Source organism: Mauremys mutica, chromosome 2 (genome assembly GCF_020497125.1).
Source record: "Mauremys mutica isolate MM-2020 ecotype Southern chromosome 2, ASM2049712v1, whole genome shotgun sequence".
Lineage (NCBI taxonomy): Eukaryota > Metazoa > Chordata > Testudines > Geoemydidae > Mauremys > Mauremys mutica.
The window spans coordinates 216560462-216578351 of record NC_059073.1 but is presented as its reverse complement, the minus strand read 5'-3'; the positions used below and the strand labels follow the sequence as shown (position 1 = coordinate 216578351).

Sequence of the window (17890 nt, the reverse complement as noted above, 5' to 3'; positions counted from 1 at the left end):
ACCTGTGAATTACACAGAATGAATCACCTAACTGGGCACCACAATCCATGCCTGTGAAAGTAATGTTTACATTGTGTTTTAATGTTTAAACTTCAATAATGTCCTTACAGAATGGACACACACACACACACAAATACCCATAGAATAAAATCTTTGAGGAGCCAGCACCTGTGGGCCAAATCCTCAAATGGTATAAATCAGTGTTGCCAGTTTATACCAAATGAGGATTTGACTTCATTATGTTAAAGCGGGTATGCAGAGCAATATGCAGTCAGAAGGAATGCTGGAGGTATTAAGTTGTCTTTGCCCACTGAAGAAAGTTTGATAAGTAATGACACAGAAAATTAATGCCTGAATTAATGGCTGAAGAAGGCAAAGTACCCTTTATAGATAAGAACATAAGAACGGCCGTACCGGGTCAGACCAAAGGTCCATCTAGCCCAGTATCTGTCTACCGACAGTGGCCAATGCCAGGTGCCCCAGAGGGAGTGAACCTAACAGGCAATGATCAAGTGATCTCTCTCCTGCCATCCATCTCCATCCTCTGACGAGCAGAGGCTAGGGACACCATTCTTACCCATCCTAGCTAATAGCCACCATGAATTTATCCAGTTCCCTTTTAAACATTGTTATAGTCCTAGCCTTCACAACCTCCTCAGGCAAGGAGTTCCACAAGTTGACTGTGCGCTGCGTGAAGAAGAACTTCCTTTTATTTGTTTTAAACCTGCTGCCTATTAATTTCATTTGGTGACCCCTAGTTCTTGTATTATGGGAATAAGTAAATAACTTTTCCTTATCCACTTTCTCAACATCACTCATGATTTTATATACCTCTGTCATATCCCTCCTTAGTCTTCTCTTTTCCAAGCTGAAGAGTCCTAGCCTCTTTAATCTTTCCTGCATTTATTCTAAAGCATGTTCCAATGTCCTTCTTATACTTGATATGTGAAACTTTTCCCTCCCCCAGAACTGAAGCTTGGAACTTTGCTGCTGATGTTGTCTGTCATCATTACTGGGATCCACACTTCGGTGACTCAGAACCTAGGTATTTCAGTATCTTTTTAATACACTATTATATTATGAAAAGAGATTTTGTTATCACCAATTTTCCCTTTAAAAATTCATCAGAAGCTTGAGAGTCTAGAGTCAGAACTCGTATACATTCATGCCTCTGTGTGCTGTAGGCTGAAGTTGAGTTTGGACGATGGCTATACACACTAGATACTACAGTAATGGGCTCTATAGCAAACCCTAAGATGTGGGGCCAAGTTCAGAAGTGGGATGCAAGTTAGTCATTGTCAAGGGTGCAGTTCCAAACTGGGATTTAGTGGTGAAAAACTTAACAGCCCTGCAGCCCTTCCTCTCACGTGTAGTCCCAGCAAAGACGGGGGAATCTGGAACTCCACTGCTTGGTTCACAGCCTAGTCACATATACCTAGAAAAGGTGAGTGCAAAAAAGTCACCAAGTCAAAATTAATACCATGCAAAGGGACCCTAAAACCGGTCACACACATGGGCGCAGGGGAATTCAGTTATATATCTATTGTAGGGTTTTATACTGCCTACACAGCATCTGAGACACCACAGCATCTGAGACCCAGATTTTCAAAGGTGTTTAGGCGTTGCTCTACTCAGAGTTCCAACACCTAATTGATTTAGGCTCCTAAGTCTCAGTTTCAAAACCGATGTAGGCTTTTAGAAATCCTCCCTGACTTGGCCAGATTGAGAAGGGTGTGTGTATGTGTATGTGTTTGGGTAAATATATATATGCACATCCACAGCCAGATAACATACATCGATGAATGAGCATAGGAGGCTTTGATGGACTCTATTTATGTTAAAGCTGGGATGGTGTGACAGGACAGAGAGAGAGTCTGCTCTTCAATCCGTGTGTGCGTGCACACAATCCAAGGGACTAGTTGACTGGTTTCCAGAATATAAACTGAAATCCCTCAATTATTTTGCCTATGTATTTTGTCTATACTGCTGGAGGTTCTGGTAGAGGTACAGTAGTTATATGCACACCCTATTTCTTATTGGATGAGCACACAATCAATATGATCATTTACAGTTCTTTGTGTAGGTCTATAGACTTCCCAGTGCTTTCTGTAGGTTGGACATTCCATAAGTGCTCTCTCAGGCAACTATTTTGTGCTGGCTCCCAAACCACAACTGAAATCTCCCTGTTATTTCTGTTTGTGGGGATAAAGGATAATCCTGGGGTGGCTAAATCACAGGGAATTAGGAGATCTGAATTTTATTTCCAGCCCAGTGACATAGGACAAGAACAGGTTAGGGGACCCTTTCCTGATTCTTAAATCCAGCCCCCCCCACACACACACACACATTCCCGGAGGACACTGAAAGCAATCTGTGGCCCTAGTCAACACTTCTGTGTGCCATCCCCATACCACTCAAATATGGCCTGGCTGTTCCTCTGTCATGACTGGTGGATGGCCAGGTCAAATCTGCTGGCCAGAAATCTGCTTCCATAGGCATCTGCCTAGCTTCCCTGTAGCTAGAGTGGCCCCAGACCACCCTCTCGACAGCTCCCCCACAGCTCCAATCCAGCTCCAGCCTAGTTTTCCTCCAGCTCCCTCACAGCCCTTCTACAACCCCTCTCATTTGGCCAGTCTCTTTAACATATCCCATTGTATTTCTAGGGCAAAGTTATTCCATGTTAACACCTTCTGTGATTGTCCTGTAGCTCAGCGGTCCTCAAACTTTTTTTTCGTGGGTCACTTGAAAATTGCTGAGGGTCTCGGTGGACCACTTAATGATCTTTCCAAATGTTGTTTATACCATTAGCTAACTATTGTAAAGCGCTTTGGATAAAAGCGCTATATTAAAAAACCCTTAATAATAATTAATGCTTTTTGTTCTACAAATAAAAGCACACAACTCATATTTTAATATCAGTAGACTTACCTTTCTAATGCAATGGATGTGTCCTCTCTCCCCCGCCGCACCAGCCCCTGAGCTTGGGTTGGGAAGGAGGGGGGTCTCTCTCCCCAGCCCCCAAGCTGGGGAAAGTTGCCTCCTTCTTAGGCCACCACAGGCCACCTGCACATCCCAAATTGCCCCCACTCCATCTTCTCACCCCACTGCCTCCTCCCACCTACCCTCTATTCCCCCCAAGGCCACCACCTCATCTTACATGTGTGTCTTCTCCAGGGTCCAGGCACATAATTAGTGAAGCCAACTCTTCGCGGCTCCACTAATTAGGTGGGTGGTCCTTCATTCTCTCGTGTGCGGCTGCCCAGGTGTGCACCTTAGAGGGAACTATATGAAATCACCTGAATGGAGCTCGCAGACCACTGATGGTCCACAGACCTCAGTTTGAGAACCTCTGCTGTGGCTGCTTCCAAACAATGGCTGATTTAATACACACTTTGGTTAGAGCTATACACAAAATTCATAAAATCAATCAGAATTCATAAATTGTTGTAGATGTGTTTGTCCTGGGATATTTGAGAGCAAGGTGGGTGAGGTAGTATCTTTTATTGGACCAACTTCTGTTGATGAAAGAGACAACTTTTGAGCTCTTCTATAAGCTCAAAAGCTTGTCTCTTTCACCAACAGAAGTTGGTCCAGTAAAAGATATTACCTCACCCATCTGGGCTCTACGTTGTACATAGACAGATTTCCCCAAACAGTCATATCAATCAATGAGGTTACACTGGTGTAAGTGGGAATAAATCAGGACCTCTATTTTGACTTTTCAACAAGACCATGATAGGGGTTCATACTTATTTCGTTTACTCAAAAAAACCCCCCAAAAACGTATCTGAAATGTGCATCATTGTAGAACCTTTTACTGAATTGAAGACTGCAGCTTTACTCCCAGATCCCATTTCAAAAAAATGCATTCCTAAAAGATGTGAGTAAGACCAGATATCCCTGTATAGATCTTTAACAACCTCTGACTTTGCCTTTTGTTAGGCTATATTTTTCTATATTCCACTGACTTCACTGGAGTTACTCCTGACTTACATTGGTGCACAGATTAGAATTGGGGCCCAATTGTCCCTTCTGAGGAAACAATAAACCACTATTGGCTTCAATGAAAGTTACTCATATATAGTGGCAGCTAACAATCTAGCTTGACACAAGCTGAGGATCTGGCTCATTATATAAAAAAGATTGTTGTATTTATTATCTCTAGATACAGTTGTTAGGAAGAGAAATACACTCCAAGAAAACTCTCTCACACACATGCACGTAATTCTCCTTCCCAAATATTTATTCATTTCTTAGATCAATTTTTTTCACATTATCTGGCCTGCTGACATAACCAATATGGTATTACAAAAAAAAGAAAATCTAAATAGAGAGTTTATACCGCCATTATTTTAAGTATATTGTACACAGTCTCTGACAGTTTGGTTGTGTATTTTAATGTGTATTATTCAGCTTGTCGTTTATAAATTGCCAACATTGATTGAAAGCCAGTTCTGACACGTCTTTTACTTTAAAAACAAAAAATCTGTTCTTAAAACTGAATAGCTAATTCATCACAGATATGGCCAAGGAGAAGACAATTAATATTGTATTCTTCTTCCCTTCATTCCCACTGCAGTGTGTGAGGGTGATTCAGTTGCTGAAATTGTGTTCGTAGTGGATGAGAGTGTTTCAAAAGCAAACTTTGACAACATTTAAACATTCCTGCAAGATACAGTCTCCTCTCTTGCTGTGGAGGTGAACTGCATAAGGACTGGTCTGGTGATGTATAGCAGTCAGTCAAAAGTGATATCTTTCTTGAGCACAGAAACAAATAAAACTGATATTCTGCAGAAAATAGAGAGCCTTTCTCCCAGGGCCAGAAAGGCCAACACCGTGCTACCATTAATGCTACAAGGAAAAGAGTCTTCTCTGAACGCGCTGGAAATAGAAGGACCCAAGGGGTAGAACAAATAGCCATTCTGATCACCCACCAGCCCTCTGAAGACAACCTGCGTGGCATAGCTAGTCTCCTTAGGAGAGCTGGTGTGACTGTGTTCACCATAAGCATTGAAGGTGCTAATAACAACCAGTTAACACTGGTAGCATCCTATCCTCAACAACAGTATGTTACTAATCGACAGGCATTTTCTGGCCTGCTAAATCAAATCAAGATTTTTCAAAAGAAACTCTTGAATCAAATACAGAACAAACTCTTTGTCCAGACTGGAAGAAGAGAACTTCTCAAAACCGGCAAACTTTCCATGGAACTGCATTTCTAGTCTCCTTTAGGGGAAGGGTTTTAATTAACAATAGTCTGAATCAGAACTCAGTATCCCAGATCCAGTGAACTTTGAATCCATACTCAGATCCACACTTCACACTTGGCCCTTTTCTCTGCAATGGACATTGGGGCAGTTCAGCTGTGGAATGGAACCCGGACCCAGACTTTATTTTTCACATATTGCCCACTTCATATTATTTAACTGAGATGATGCAAAAATGTATAGCCCCATTCTGCACTGGGATCTGTTAGCGCAGGTCCTTGGTGAAGTCTCGCTGACTTGAGTGGGACCCTGTGTGGATGTAAGAGTCCAAGCTAGGAGATACCAATACAGGATCAGTGCCTACATTATTTGATTTAGTTGGCTTAGTAGGTGGTTTTGAATTGTTGGGGTTTTTTTTTGTTTTTTTAACCTTTTCTTATGTATAATTATTTGTATATCCCCATAAATGGGAAGTGGATGTACAAAATCTATCTGGGAGCATTTCAATTTATTTTTACATTACTGAAACATTTTACAGTGGCAGCTTCCAAAGCCAAATTATCCATTTTACTGGCACAGGCCCCAATCCTGCAAACAACTATGGACGTGCTTAACTTCAAACACGTGGGCTGTCCCACTGACTAAATGTATAGTGAGATGGGAATCTGGATTATAAAACTGGGTGAAACAATACAATAGCAGTTTTGGGATGTGAGAGGAGCTAGGCTTTAAATCTTGTTTCATTTAGAATATACACTTTCTTTAAAAACCAGCGTGAGAGGGAGGTGAGTGGGTCCATTGTTAACTCAATGCTGATGAGTGCCAAAGCATCTCCTTTATTACTGTGGTGGCAGTGGCATCAGATCCTCAGTGTGGAGTTGAAGGCATTTTGTTTGCAAGTCAGCACTGGAAATCTGAGCCACTGGCCATCATCTGATTGACAAGCAGGAAAGATCAGCAGGTGGCTTGGGTAAGATGAGGGATAGCATAAGAAGGATTTTAAAAAAAAAACATGGGTTTTTTTTTCTGGTTCAACTCTCATCTTGAGATGTGGAATTTGAGTGGGAGAATCAAAAATTTGTAATTTGTCTCAATCCTGCAATGAGCTCCATGCAGGCAGACCCTGTGCCTCCACAAAGCCCAGTTGATTTCTGCTGGGCTCCATGTGAGCATTGGGGTCCACCTGTGCTGAGACATTACAAGACTGGAGCCTTAAATACCGTCAGTATGTCACAGGGAAAAAACTCAGCGCAAAGAGACATTATGCACACCTCCCTGTGTCAGCAAAACCAATTGTACTTTGTGGGGGATAACCCCCACTGCAGGCAGCTGGGGTCTCCACTGCCACTTTTCCTCGGGATTCCTGTTGGGGACAACTTTTATCTCCCATTTGGCAGCATTCCAATGGCGCTTGTGGAAAGTTACTTTAATCAGCACACTCCATCGCTGCCCTAGCTGTGCTAACATTTCAGTCAACTCATCCTGCATTTCTCCCAAGCCCCCAGAGTAGGAGGGATTTGCAACATCACATTCTATGGCAGACTTTTTGCCACTGTGGAACTTCACCACGGCTTATGTTATGGTAATCCCTGGTTGAATCTGCTCCCCCTATCTATGGCTGAAATTTTCAGAACATTCTAGAGCATTTAAATTTATTTAGAACTAATGGAAAGTTTGTGTCTGAATCCAGCAGACAGCTCAGAAAGAGCTCAGCCTAGATAAGGTGGAAGAGGTGTTTCTGTGCATACCAGCCCTTATGCCACAGACAATTTCTCTTTCCATCCAGGATGTGTGGAGACAGAGAAAACTGATATTTATTTGCTCATTGATGGCTCATCAAGTCTTGACTATTTTGACTTTGTCGATTATATGAAATTTTTTGAAGGAAGTGATTAAGATGTTTAACATAGGACTGAGTAACGTTCAATTTGGAGCTGTGCAGTACTCGCACTTCAATGAATTGGGGTTTGAACTTGATAAATACAATAAAACCAACGATTTAGTGAAGGCCATTGAAAATATCAGGCAAATAGGTGGAAATACCAGTAATGGGGCAGCTCTAATTTTCATTCAGCCAGTATTAAAAAAGGCAAGGAAGCAGCGAGCTGGCAGGGCACCTTGTCACCTCATTGTCTTAACAGATGGGGAGTCACAGGACAATGAGAAGGCCAATATTTATGCTATTGGAGTAAGACATAATAATAAAACACAGCTACTTGAAATTTCAGGGGGTTCAAACAAGGTATGCTTTTTAGACAACTTTGATTTGCTGAAAGACATAAAAAATGAAGTTGTTTGAAAGATCTGTTCTGAAGAAGGTGAGAGAAATTTTGATTTTATCTTTGGAACTCAGAAAACTTTGTCTCCTGTTGATTTAGCAAACCAATTATGTCAAGTATATAATATGATGAGGCTAATATTCTAGTTTGAATAACTGAAGTGAACAACAGTTTGAATTTCAAAGGCGACTAGTGATTTTTGGTGTCTTGCCTGTTGCCAGACACCATAAAAAGGGCTGATTTTCAGACAGCACTCAGCACGCATCCTCTGAAAATCAGGCTTCTCTGTGGTGTCTCAAATTGGGCATCCAAAATGGAGACTCCCCAGATCACTGTTTACTTTAATCTGGGCCAGTGGATATATTTGTTTGATGTATCTTGAGTGAGGTCATATTCTGAAAGCCAGTTATAACAAATGAAGTTTTCTTTATTGCAAGAAAACAAAGCAATTTTTCCATGTATAGCCACAGTATATCACTTTTTTAAAAAAGCTCTTTTTGAGACTGATTAAAACTACGCATAAAGGCATTAGTTTTGCTACCTTTTTTCTTCTCAGTCATGTACCAAAGAATATGACTTTACATCTAAAGGCAATTGTCCAGAACGGAGTAAGTTTTCTCTCAACTAGTCATTGTGTACTGCCATGTTCCTTAATTAAGGATTGTGCAAATGCCCACAGTGCACTAGTTCTAGTCTCAGATGGCAATCTGGTGATATGGCTATTAACATTATTGTCTGTGTAAGGGTACATCTACACTACAGGATTATTCCAATTTTACATAAACTGGTTTAGTAAAACAGATTGTATAAAATCGAGTGCACGCAGCCACACTAAGCACATTAATTCGGTGGTGTGCGTCCACGGTCCGAGGCTAGCATCGATTTCTGGAGCGTTGCACTGTGGGTAGCTATTCCATAGCTATCCCATAGTTCCCGCAGTCTCCACCCCCTTGGAATTCTGGGTTGAGATCCCAGTGCCTGATGGGGCAAAAATCATTGTCGTGGGCGGTTCTGGGTAAATGTCGTCAGTCACTCCTTCCTCTGGGAAAGCAATGGCAGACAACCATTTCGCGCTCTTTTCCCCTGGATTGCCCTGGCAGACGCCATTAGCATGGCAACCACGGAGCCTGTTTTGCCTTTTGTCACTGTCACTGTATGTGTACTAGATGCCGCTGACAGAGGCGATTCAGCAGCGCTACACAGCAGCATTCATTTGCTTTTGCATGATAGCAGAGATGGTTATCAGTCATTCTGTACCATATACTATGCCATTGCCAATTTACAATGAGATGACGGTTACCAGTCCTTCTGTGCTGTACCATCTGCTGCTGTCATAGGTGCCCCTGGCTGAGATCGGCCGGGGGCGCAAAAGACAAAAATGGGAATGACTCCCTGAGTCAATCCCTCCTTTATGGTATCTAAAAATAGAATCAGTCCTGCCTAGAATATGGGGCAAGTGTACTAGAGAACCAGTGTATCAGAGAACCAGAGAGCACAGCCGCTCCATGTCAGATCCTGCAGAAATGATGAGCTGCATGCCATTCACAGGGGGTGCCCCTGCAACAACCCCACCTGTTGATTCCCTCCTCCCCCAGCCTTCCTGGGCTACCATTGCAGTGTCCCCCCATTTGTGTGATGAAGTAATAAAGAATGCAGGAATAAGAAACAGTGACATGTTAGTGAGATAAAATGAGGGGAAGGCAGCCTCCAGCTGCTATGATAGTCCAGACAGGACATTAAGCAGTGTGGGGGAGAGGAGCCCAGCATCCTGCTGCTATGATAGTCCAGGCAGTACAGAATCTTTTCTTTACACATGAAGGGCGGGGGCTGATGGAGCTCAGCCCCCTGTTGCTATGATGAAGACGGTTACCAGCTGTTCTGTACTATCTACTGGGAATGACCAGGAGGCCAGCCAGGAGCACTCATGGGCTGATGATGAGGACGGATACCAGTCCTTCTGTACTATACCATCTGCCACAAGGCTGATGATGACGATGGATATCAGTCATATTGTACCATCAGCCACCAAGGAGGGGGGGCAAGGATGCTACAGTCCACTGCCACAGCATCGCGTCTACCAGCAGCATTCAGTAGAGATAGGGTGACATTTAAAAGAGTCAAGAGACGATTTTTTTCCCTTTTCCTTCTGGGGGTGGGAGGGTGGGTAAATTGACGAGCTATGCCCTGAACCATCGCGGACAATGTGTTTGACCCTACAGGGATTGGGAGCTCAGCCAAGAATGCAAATGCTTTTCGGAGACTGCAGGAACTGTGGGATAGCTTGAGTCCTCAGTCCCCCCTCCCTCCCTCCATGAGTGTCCATTTGATTCTTTGGCTTTCCGTTACGCTTGTCACGCAGGAATGTGCTGAGTCCCTGCTATGGCCTCTGGAGATTTTTTAAAAATGCTTTGGAATTTCGTCTTCTGTAATGGAGCGCTGATAGAACAGATTTGTCTCCCCATACAGCGATCACATCCGTACGGTCCATGCTGGAGCTCTTTTTGGATTTGGGACTGCATTGTCACCCGTGCAGATCAGAGCTCCACGCTGGGCAAGCAGGAAATGATATTCAAAAGTTCTCGGGGCTTTTCCTGTCTACCTGGCCAGTGCATCCGAGTTCTGATTGCTGTTCAGAGCGGTCAGTGGTGCACTGTGGGATACCGCCCGGAGGCCAATACCATCGATTTGCAGCCACACTAACCCTAATCCGATATGGTAATACCGATATTAGTGCTACTCCTCTCGTTGGGGAGGAGTACAGAAACCGGTTTAAAGAGCCCTTTATATCAATATAAAGGGCCTCTTAGTGTGGACGGGTGTGGCGTTAAATTGGTTTAACGCTCCTAAAACTGGTTTAAACGCGTAGTGTAGACCAGGCCTAAGACTGCAAGCTGCCAACAACCCCATAAGGTGGTAAGAAAATGAATGTATTGAAGATCAGGCTAACTCTGGCAGCAATATGCAGCGTGGAGCAGGAGTTTGTGATCAACAGGCACATATTAAGAGTACTATAGTTGTATTGCTTGTTTGCCCTGTAAACTCCTGAATCTTTTTGGTAAATTGGGAAACAAACAGGACACAGCCTTCCTGTGCATGTGTCCATACAGGCTGGACAAAAGTGTCCTTCCGTATCGCTCTGCAATTAAAAGGAAACTGTCAAGGTAGAAAATAGCCAAATTCTGATCAGTTGTGTGGGTTTTTAATTTCTTTTTTCAAAGTACCACATTACTTTTCAGACAGTTGTTCACTCTTGTCGTTGTTATTGTTTGTTTTTAAACTGCAGGTAAAATATCTGTAAAGTAGAGTTCCCCTTCATAAAATTTCCTGATCAAATTCCCACTGAAGACATTAATAGTGTCCCATACATCCTAGAGTTTGGATCTGTGGAAGTAATGTATTTGGAGAACTCCAGTGATTGGTCAGTAATGAAGCTTTATTGAACATTCACAGCAAACTTTTATGAAGAAAATTTCATGATAACTTTTTAGCATGCAGATTGATGGAGTGAGTAAGTAGAAGTGGCAAAAAAAATCAGTATTTATTTGGTTTAGGGAATTTAGCTCACACCTTAAAATTTACATTTGTTGTTTGTCTCCTTTCTGATGAACTGAGAGCCATATTCCTGCCTCAGTTATGTCCATTTAGTTTTACTTTTAAAATGTGCAGCCTGGGTTGTTTTATACCAATTTCTTCCTTCTGTAGCCTTCAGAGAAATCAAAGTTGACTTCATGTTTCTAGTTCTGGAAGCATAGGACCAGATACCTTTGTGAAAATGAAAACCATCATGAGAGACCTGGTGAACAAATCCGATATTGGCACAGAAAAAGTGCAGGTTGGGGTTGTCCAGTTCAGTCTCACAAACAAGCACCGCATGATTTGGCCTAATGGATGATCTGTGCTCAGGAACTAGCTAAGCACAGACATGTCAGGGGTGTTGCAAAGTTGACTGAGATGCAGTGGCAGAGTTCTGAGGAAATGTAGAGCAGCAACATGATCTGTATAGGGGCCCATACTTCCAGTCCTGTGCTTGCATAAACACACACATTTTCTCTTGACATGGTTGATTAATTAGTTAGCCATCAGCCTCTCAAGTTCCTTGTCCATGGTCCTGTCTGTCTCATGTGCCACAGCCACTGGAAAGCTTATAGACCTGTGTCTCCGTTGCCTTGCATCTTGGGTAGTCATTGGTACCTGTGCAAAGTGATTCTAAAATGATACCACTTCTGTAAGTGTGTAATAATATTTTATTACTCCCACTTGGCACTCACTACATAGGTGTAAATGACTATGTAAAGCACAAGATAGTGGAGAATCAGATTCGTATTACTTACATTCCTTAAAGCACATGCTTGCTTCACACAGGAAACCTGTATTTTTAGGAGCACTTTCTGTCTTGGTAGTCTGTACTGGTGTTTGAATTATTTGTTGCAAATATATTATCTGATAAGTTGAGCCCTTTTGCTGTTTGTGAACTGCATGCAAACCAATCCCGATTTCTGCCAATATATTCATTATCCATAAATATTTGCTGAATAGCTTACATGAACAAATTTCTGCGTGTGGGTTGTTCATGAACTGTTCACTAAGACTACTTTCTATTGTTAATCAGGATGTGTGATGGGCCACTTAAATCACATAGTCTACTTCATGCCTGGATAAATTAAAATATTTAACAGAAGAAAAATGGATGACAAAAAGTAAATAACAAATACAGCATTTCTGGTATCAGTTCTCATGTTAATGACCATTTGTGTTACCATTCATAAAACTTTGGGGATTCACAAACTTTTTTACAACTATGCAGGAGTTGTCAGAATCCTTGTGAACCAGACCCCTACTTCTCCCCCATCTCTGCAACTAATTTTATTCAAATTTGAATTGTTTTTTGATTCTCAATGAGATTTTAAAGACAAGCCAGGTTTGCAGTTTCTATTTTCAGTTGTTTACATTTCCGATTTATAATTTAAAATGTATTGTTTGCATACTTTCATTACTCAAAAATAGCTTCACCAATTTTGCTCAGACTTGAAAATAAATTTTACCTTTGGGCTGACAGCAAGTATGGAAAATATCAACCAGAAATTAATTTAGAAAAATTATGAGCAGCTGAAATTGTTGTAGTAGAATTAGAATTAATTACTAACTATAGCAGCTAGTCACTACCAGCAATGGCTATAATACTTCATTAAAATTCTTTTCCCCTCTGTCTTCCATTTAACCAATATTTAAGTCTCTCAACATTTCTGTCTCCTGGAATACATATTATATTTTTATACACAATGAGCAAAGCCTACTATCATTTAGGATGACTTATTTCAGATCAAGAAAACCAGACTAGAAAGGAGGAATATGCTGTAGAGCACGATCCTGGAACTCCCCATGGACCCCTTCTTGGGGTCTTATTTATTAAGTCCTCACAAAATAAAAATGCAATTCCTTTAGCCTTCCAAGCTCAAATCCTTCCTTTCTTAGAGCTTTCTATTTGCACTTGTTTCAGGACTTCAGGATGATCAGGTTGATCAGGTTCTGATTTTGATAAAGCCAGAGTCCTTGGATCAAGGTCTCATTTATCCCATTTGAGGGTGGGATTAGATAGAGGTTTTGTCCTATCCTGAATAGTAGTTATTAGTTAGGGCTAGATTTTTCCTGTGTGTGCTGTGAGTTGTGAAGGTGCAGAGCCCTGCAGGGCAGTCAGAATACCCAGGAGGAATTTTGGCTGATTCAGATTTCCTTCTTGGAATGCCCAGGTAGCATGCTCTGCCATGCTGGACTGTAAGCCTTGGAGACAGTGCAGGATATGTTCCTCTCTCCACACCTAGACAGCTCTGCTGGTTGATGCAGAGGTGGTGTCAAAGCCAGGGTCTAGCACTCACCCTACCCCTCTGTGGCCTCTTCCAAGGTCCCAGTTCCCACAGATGGTCAGCATTATGCTCCCCATCAGGACTCTGGACAGGTCCTGCTGAGGAGCCCCAGGTGTGTATGTTGAGGGGAGTTCCTTGCACACCTACAATAGGTTGTCTGTAATTTCTGCCCTCCTGTGCTCTTGTGTTGCTGCATTGGCAACTAATATAAAATAGAAACAATAATAAAGGACAACACACCCAGAAAAGGCAGGTGATTTAATTAAAATGGTCTATTCATAGGGAGAAGCTGGCGCTGCTGGATATGGCGGACCAGGAAATAAAGGAGCAGAAGTAAACAGGAAAAAGGAACCACCAGTGAAAACTAACTTCTTTACATATTTTAGATTTTTTTTTACTGCAGAAGTGAAGGCTGAAAAAATAGTAAACAAGGTGTCCTAGATATTTAGCCTTAATTCTAAAGAACTCCCACATCCTCCTGTCTTTTATCATCTTCCCTCACTAAACCTAATTCAGGCCCCAATTCTGCAATCTGCTTTGTGTGCAGACCCTGACCCCGCATGAAGTCAGTGGGGTCTGGCATTGGTTCAGGGTCTGTCCATGTAGTTCTCACTGCAGGACTGGGGCCTCAGACTGTACGCTCCTTGAGACAGGGGCCTGTCACTTTACTTGTTTGTGAAGCACCAGGCATACATATGGCATTGTATAAATAATACAAATAAATTTTTTTGCTAAGGGTAAGATATAAGACATTGGTAAGTATTGCTGCTTATTTCACTAGCATCCACCATGTGTTAGGAACTGTGAACACACGTTCAGGAATTGACTGTCCCTGTCCTCAAAAGCATCCACTCTAAGTTGCCAAACTATATTTGAAGGGTGGAGGAAATAGCTACAACAATTTTTATATACACGTTGATATTAAGTAAAAAAAAGGCCTGCTATGCCTGACTGCCCAACAGTGTTTACAAATCCCCATTTGCAAAGAGGAAAATACTTTTCTGCCTCATTGAAGCTGATAGAATAGTTACACTTATTCAGAACATGCTTTTAATATTTCCATGTGCTAGCATCAATCCCCTGTTGCTCTCAGCACATTGGCAGTCACACTGTTTTTATTGGGTTCTGTGATTCAGAAAAAACAAAAATAAATAGGGTCAATAACCTGAAGAGAAACACCAGAATGACATTTGTGAATACAACTGTGTCTGTTCTTCTGTAAATTATGAGGATGAGAAGGATACCGGGGAGATTTTGGACTGAAAGGTATCTGACTTCACATTAGAATCATAGAATCTCAGGGTTGGAAGGGACCTCAGGAGGTCATCTAGTCCAAACCCCTGCTCAGAGCAGGACCAATTCCCAACTAAATCATCCCAGCCAGGGCTTTGTCAAGTCTGACCTTAAAAACCTCTAAGGAAGGAGATTCCACCACCTCCCTAGGTAACCCATTCCAGTTCTTCACCACCCTACTAGTGAAAAAGTTTTTCCTAATGTCCAACCTAAACCTCCCCCTCTGCAACTTGAGACCATTACTCCTTGTTCTGTCATCTTCTACCACTGAGAATAGTCTAGATCCATCCTCTTTGGAACCCCCTTTCAGGTAGTTGAAAGCAGCTATCAAATCCCCCCTCATTCTTCTCTTCTGCAGGCTAAACAATCTCAGTTCCCTCAGCCTCTCCTCATAAGTCATGTGCTCCAGCCCCCTAATCATTTTTGTTGCCCTCCGTTGGACTCTCTCCAATTTATCCACATCCTTCTTGTAGTGTGGGGCCCAAAACTGGACACAGTACTCCAAATGAGGCCTCACCAGTGCTGAATAGAGGGGAATGATCACATCCCTCGATCTGCTGGAAATGCCCCTACTTATACAACCCAAAATGCCATTAGCCTTCTTGGCAACAAGGGCACACTGTTGACTCATATTCAGCTTTTCGTCCACCATAACCCCTAGGTCCTTTTCTGCAGAACTGCTGCCCAGCCATTCGGTCCCTAGTCTGTAGCAATGCATGGGATTCTTCCGTCCTAAGTGCAGGACTCTGCACTTGTCCTTGTTGAACCTCATCATATTTCTTTTAGCCCAATCCTCTAATTTGTCTAGGTCCCTCTGTATCCTATCCCTACCCTCCAGCGTATCAACCACTCCTCCCAGTTTAGTGTCATCTGCAAACTTGCTAAGGGTGCAGTCCACACCATCCTCCAGATCGTTAATGAAGATATTGAACAAAACCGGCCCCAGCACCGACCCTTGGGGCACTCCACTTGATACCAGCTGCCAACTAGACATGGAACCATTGATCACTACCCGTTGAGCCCGACCATCTAGCCAGATTTCTATCCACCTTACCCGCCATTCATCCAGCCCATACTTCTTTAACTTGCTGGCAAGAATACTGTGGGAGACTGTATCAAAAGCTTTGCTAAAGTCCAGAAATAGCACATCCACTGCTTTCCCCTCATCCACAGAGCCGGTTATCTCATCATAAGCTAGTTATCTCATCATAGTGTTGTTACTTTCAAATGAATGGGCTTGAGTCTCCCACTCTGTTACATGCTGTCATAAATATAAAGGGAAGGGTAACAACCTTCCTGTATACAGTACTATAAAATCCCTCCTGGCCAGAGGCACAAAATCCTTTTACCTGTAAAGGGTTAAGAAGCTCAGGTAACCTAGCTGGCACCTGACCAGAAGGACCAATAAGGGGACAAGATACTTTCAAATCGGGGTGGGGGGTGGGGAGGCTTGTTTTATCTGTTCTTTGTCTGTCTGTTCTGTGTGCTTGCCAGAGACAGATCAAGAAAGTAAGCAATCCAGCTCCATTAGGATTAGTAAGTACCAGCAAGGGAATGTGTTAGCTTACTTTTATTTTGGCTTGTGATTTTCTCTGTGCTGAGAGGGAGGTGTATTCCTGGTTTTCTTTTTGTAACTTTAAAGTTTTGCTCAGAGGGAAATCCTCTGTGTTTTGAATCTGATGGCCCTGTGAGATTATCTTCCATTCTAATTTTACAGAGGTGCTTCCTTTAACTTTTTTCTTCTAATAAAGTTCTGGGTTTTTTTTTAAATCTGACTGGGTTTTTTTAGAGGTCTAAAAAAACTCAAGGTTGGTTTGTGCTCATCGTGTTTATTCTCAAGCTTCCCCAGGAAAGGGGGTGTAGGGTTTGGGGGGAATATTAAGGGAAAGTAGGAACTCCAAGTGGTCCTTTCCCTGAGTTTTGTCTAATCACTTGGTGGTCGCAGCGTTACCTAATCCAAGGTACAAGGGAGAATTTATGCCTTGGGGAGTTTTTAACCTAAACTGGTAGAAATAAGATTAGGGGGTCTTTCATGCAAGTCCCCACGTCTGTATCCTAGAGTTCAGAGTGGGGAGGGAACCCTGACACATGCTCATGTAACTGCAGTTAACAAAATTATACTAGCTTACCCCGAGTGTAATTCTGGTTCACTAGCTCTTTAAAGATGGAAACAAATTTCAAGGGCAGATTTTGAGCAACAGACCCTTTCCTTATATTGTATGAGAAGAATACAAAGAGCTATTGTAAACATGGAAATCATCCATCTTTGTTCATACATGTTAGCAGAGCAAAAGGGGAAGCTTTTGAGCATGATGCACTGATTGCCTGTCATTTTAAAGGGAGCTGGCATACTTGCCTTCCCCCATTCTGCCCTCCAACACTGGGGACGGAAGGACTAGAAGTGGGACATAGTTTGCCAGGGGGAATTGTGTGGTGATGGCTGCTGGGGGAAAGAGGAGGACATAGAATGGGGGACAGGCCATGGGATACCATATTGAAATTATCTGTGGGGGACTATCCATTAATTGTTAAACCCAAGATCTCCACCAACGTACTCACCTTAATGACCCTTATCCAGTAACGTAAGGGAGTTTTGAACTTCAAAGTCCACATTGGCCATGTAAACGCTATCATTATCATCAACACCAGGCAGTTTGTCTTACCCTTCCCCCTATATCCTGATGGCTAGCGCATAGGTGGGCAGAACCATGGAGGGAGGATGGAGTGTGCAGCCTCTGCTCCCCCTCGCCACCTTGAGCCACAGTCCAGGCAGCATTAACATGGTGTGGCCATGTTAAACCAGGGGCATAATCTAGCCTTGTATTGTTATAAACAGACCTTTAGAGAGAAGTACAAAATGTAAAAAGTCCAAAATACTCAGATTTTTGGAAGTCAGGAAACAAAAATCTGACCGAGTGCTTAACTCTGCAACCACAATAGTCTGTTAACATCAAGTTTTAGCAGGAAAATATGTAAAACCAGAATCAATCAATAGAAAAACTGTGATTGGTAATTATAATATAAAATATCACAAGTTGTTATTCCTTTTTGTTTTCTCTTCTGTATTTGATTCTGTTGCCACTTTACATTCAAGTGGGTGAATCAAATTCCAGTCTAAATCCGGGTGTCTTAATCAAGTAAACAGATGTTTGTCATACAACAGCAATTTTGCCAGAATTAGTGTAATACAACATTCCACTCAGTATTCTGTAATTCATAGATTTTTCTGGCATGTAAATATCAAAATCTA

General features: G+C 42.3%; 1 pseudogene; it reads left to right on the top strand.

Moving 5' to 3' along the window:
* The first annotated feature begins 3792 nt into the window (after positions 1–3792).
* LOC123363261 lies at positions 3793–11378 on the top strand (annotated as a pseudogene).
* The last annotated feature ends 6512 nt before the right edge of the window (positions 11379–17890 follow it).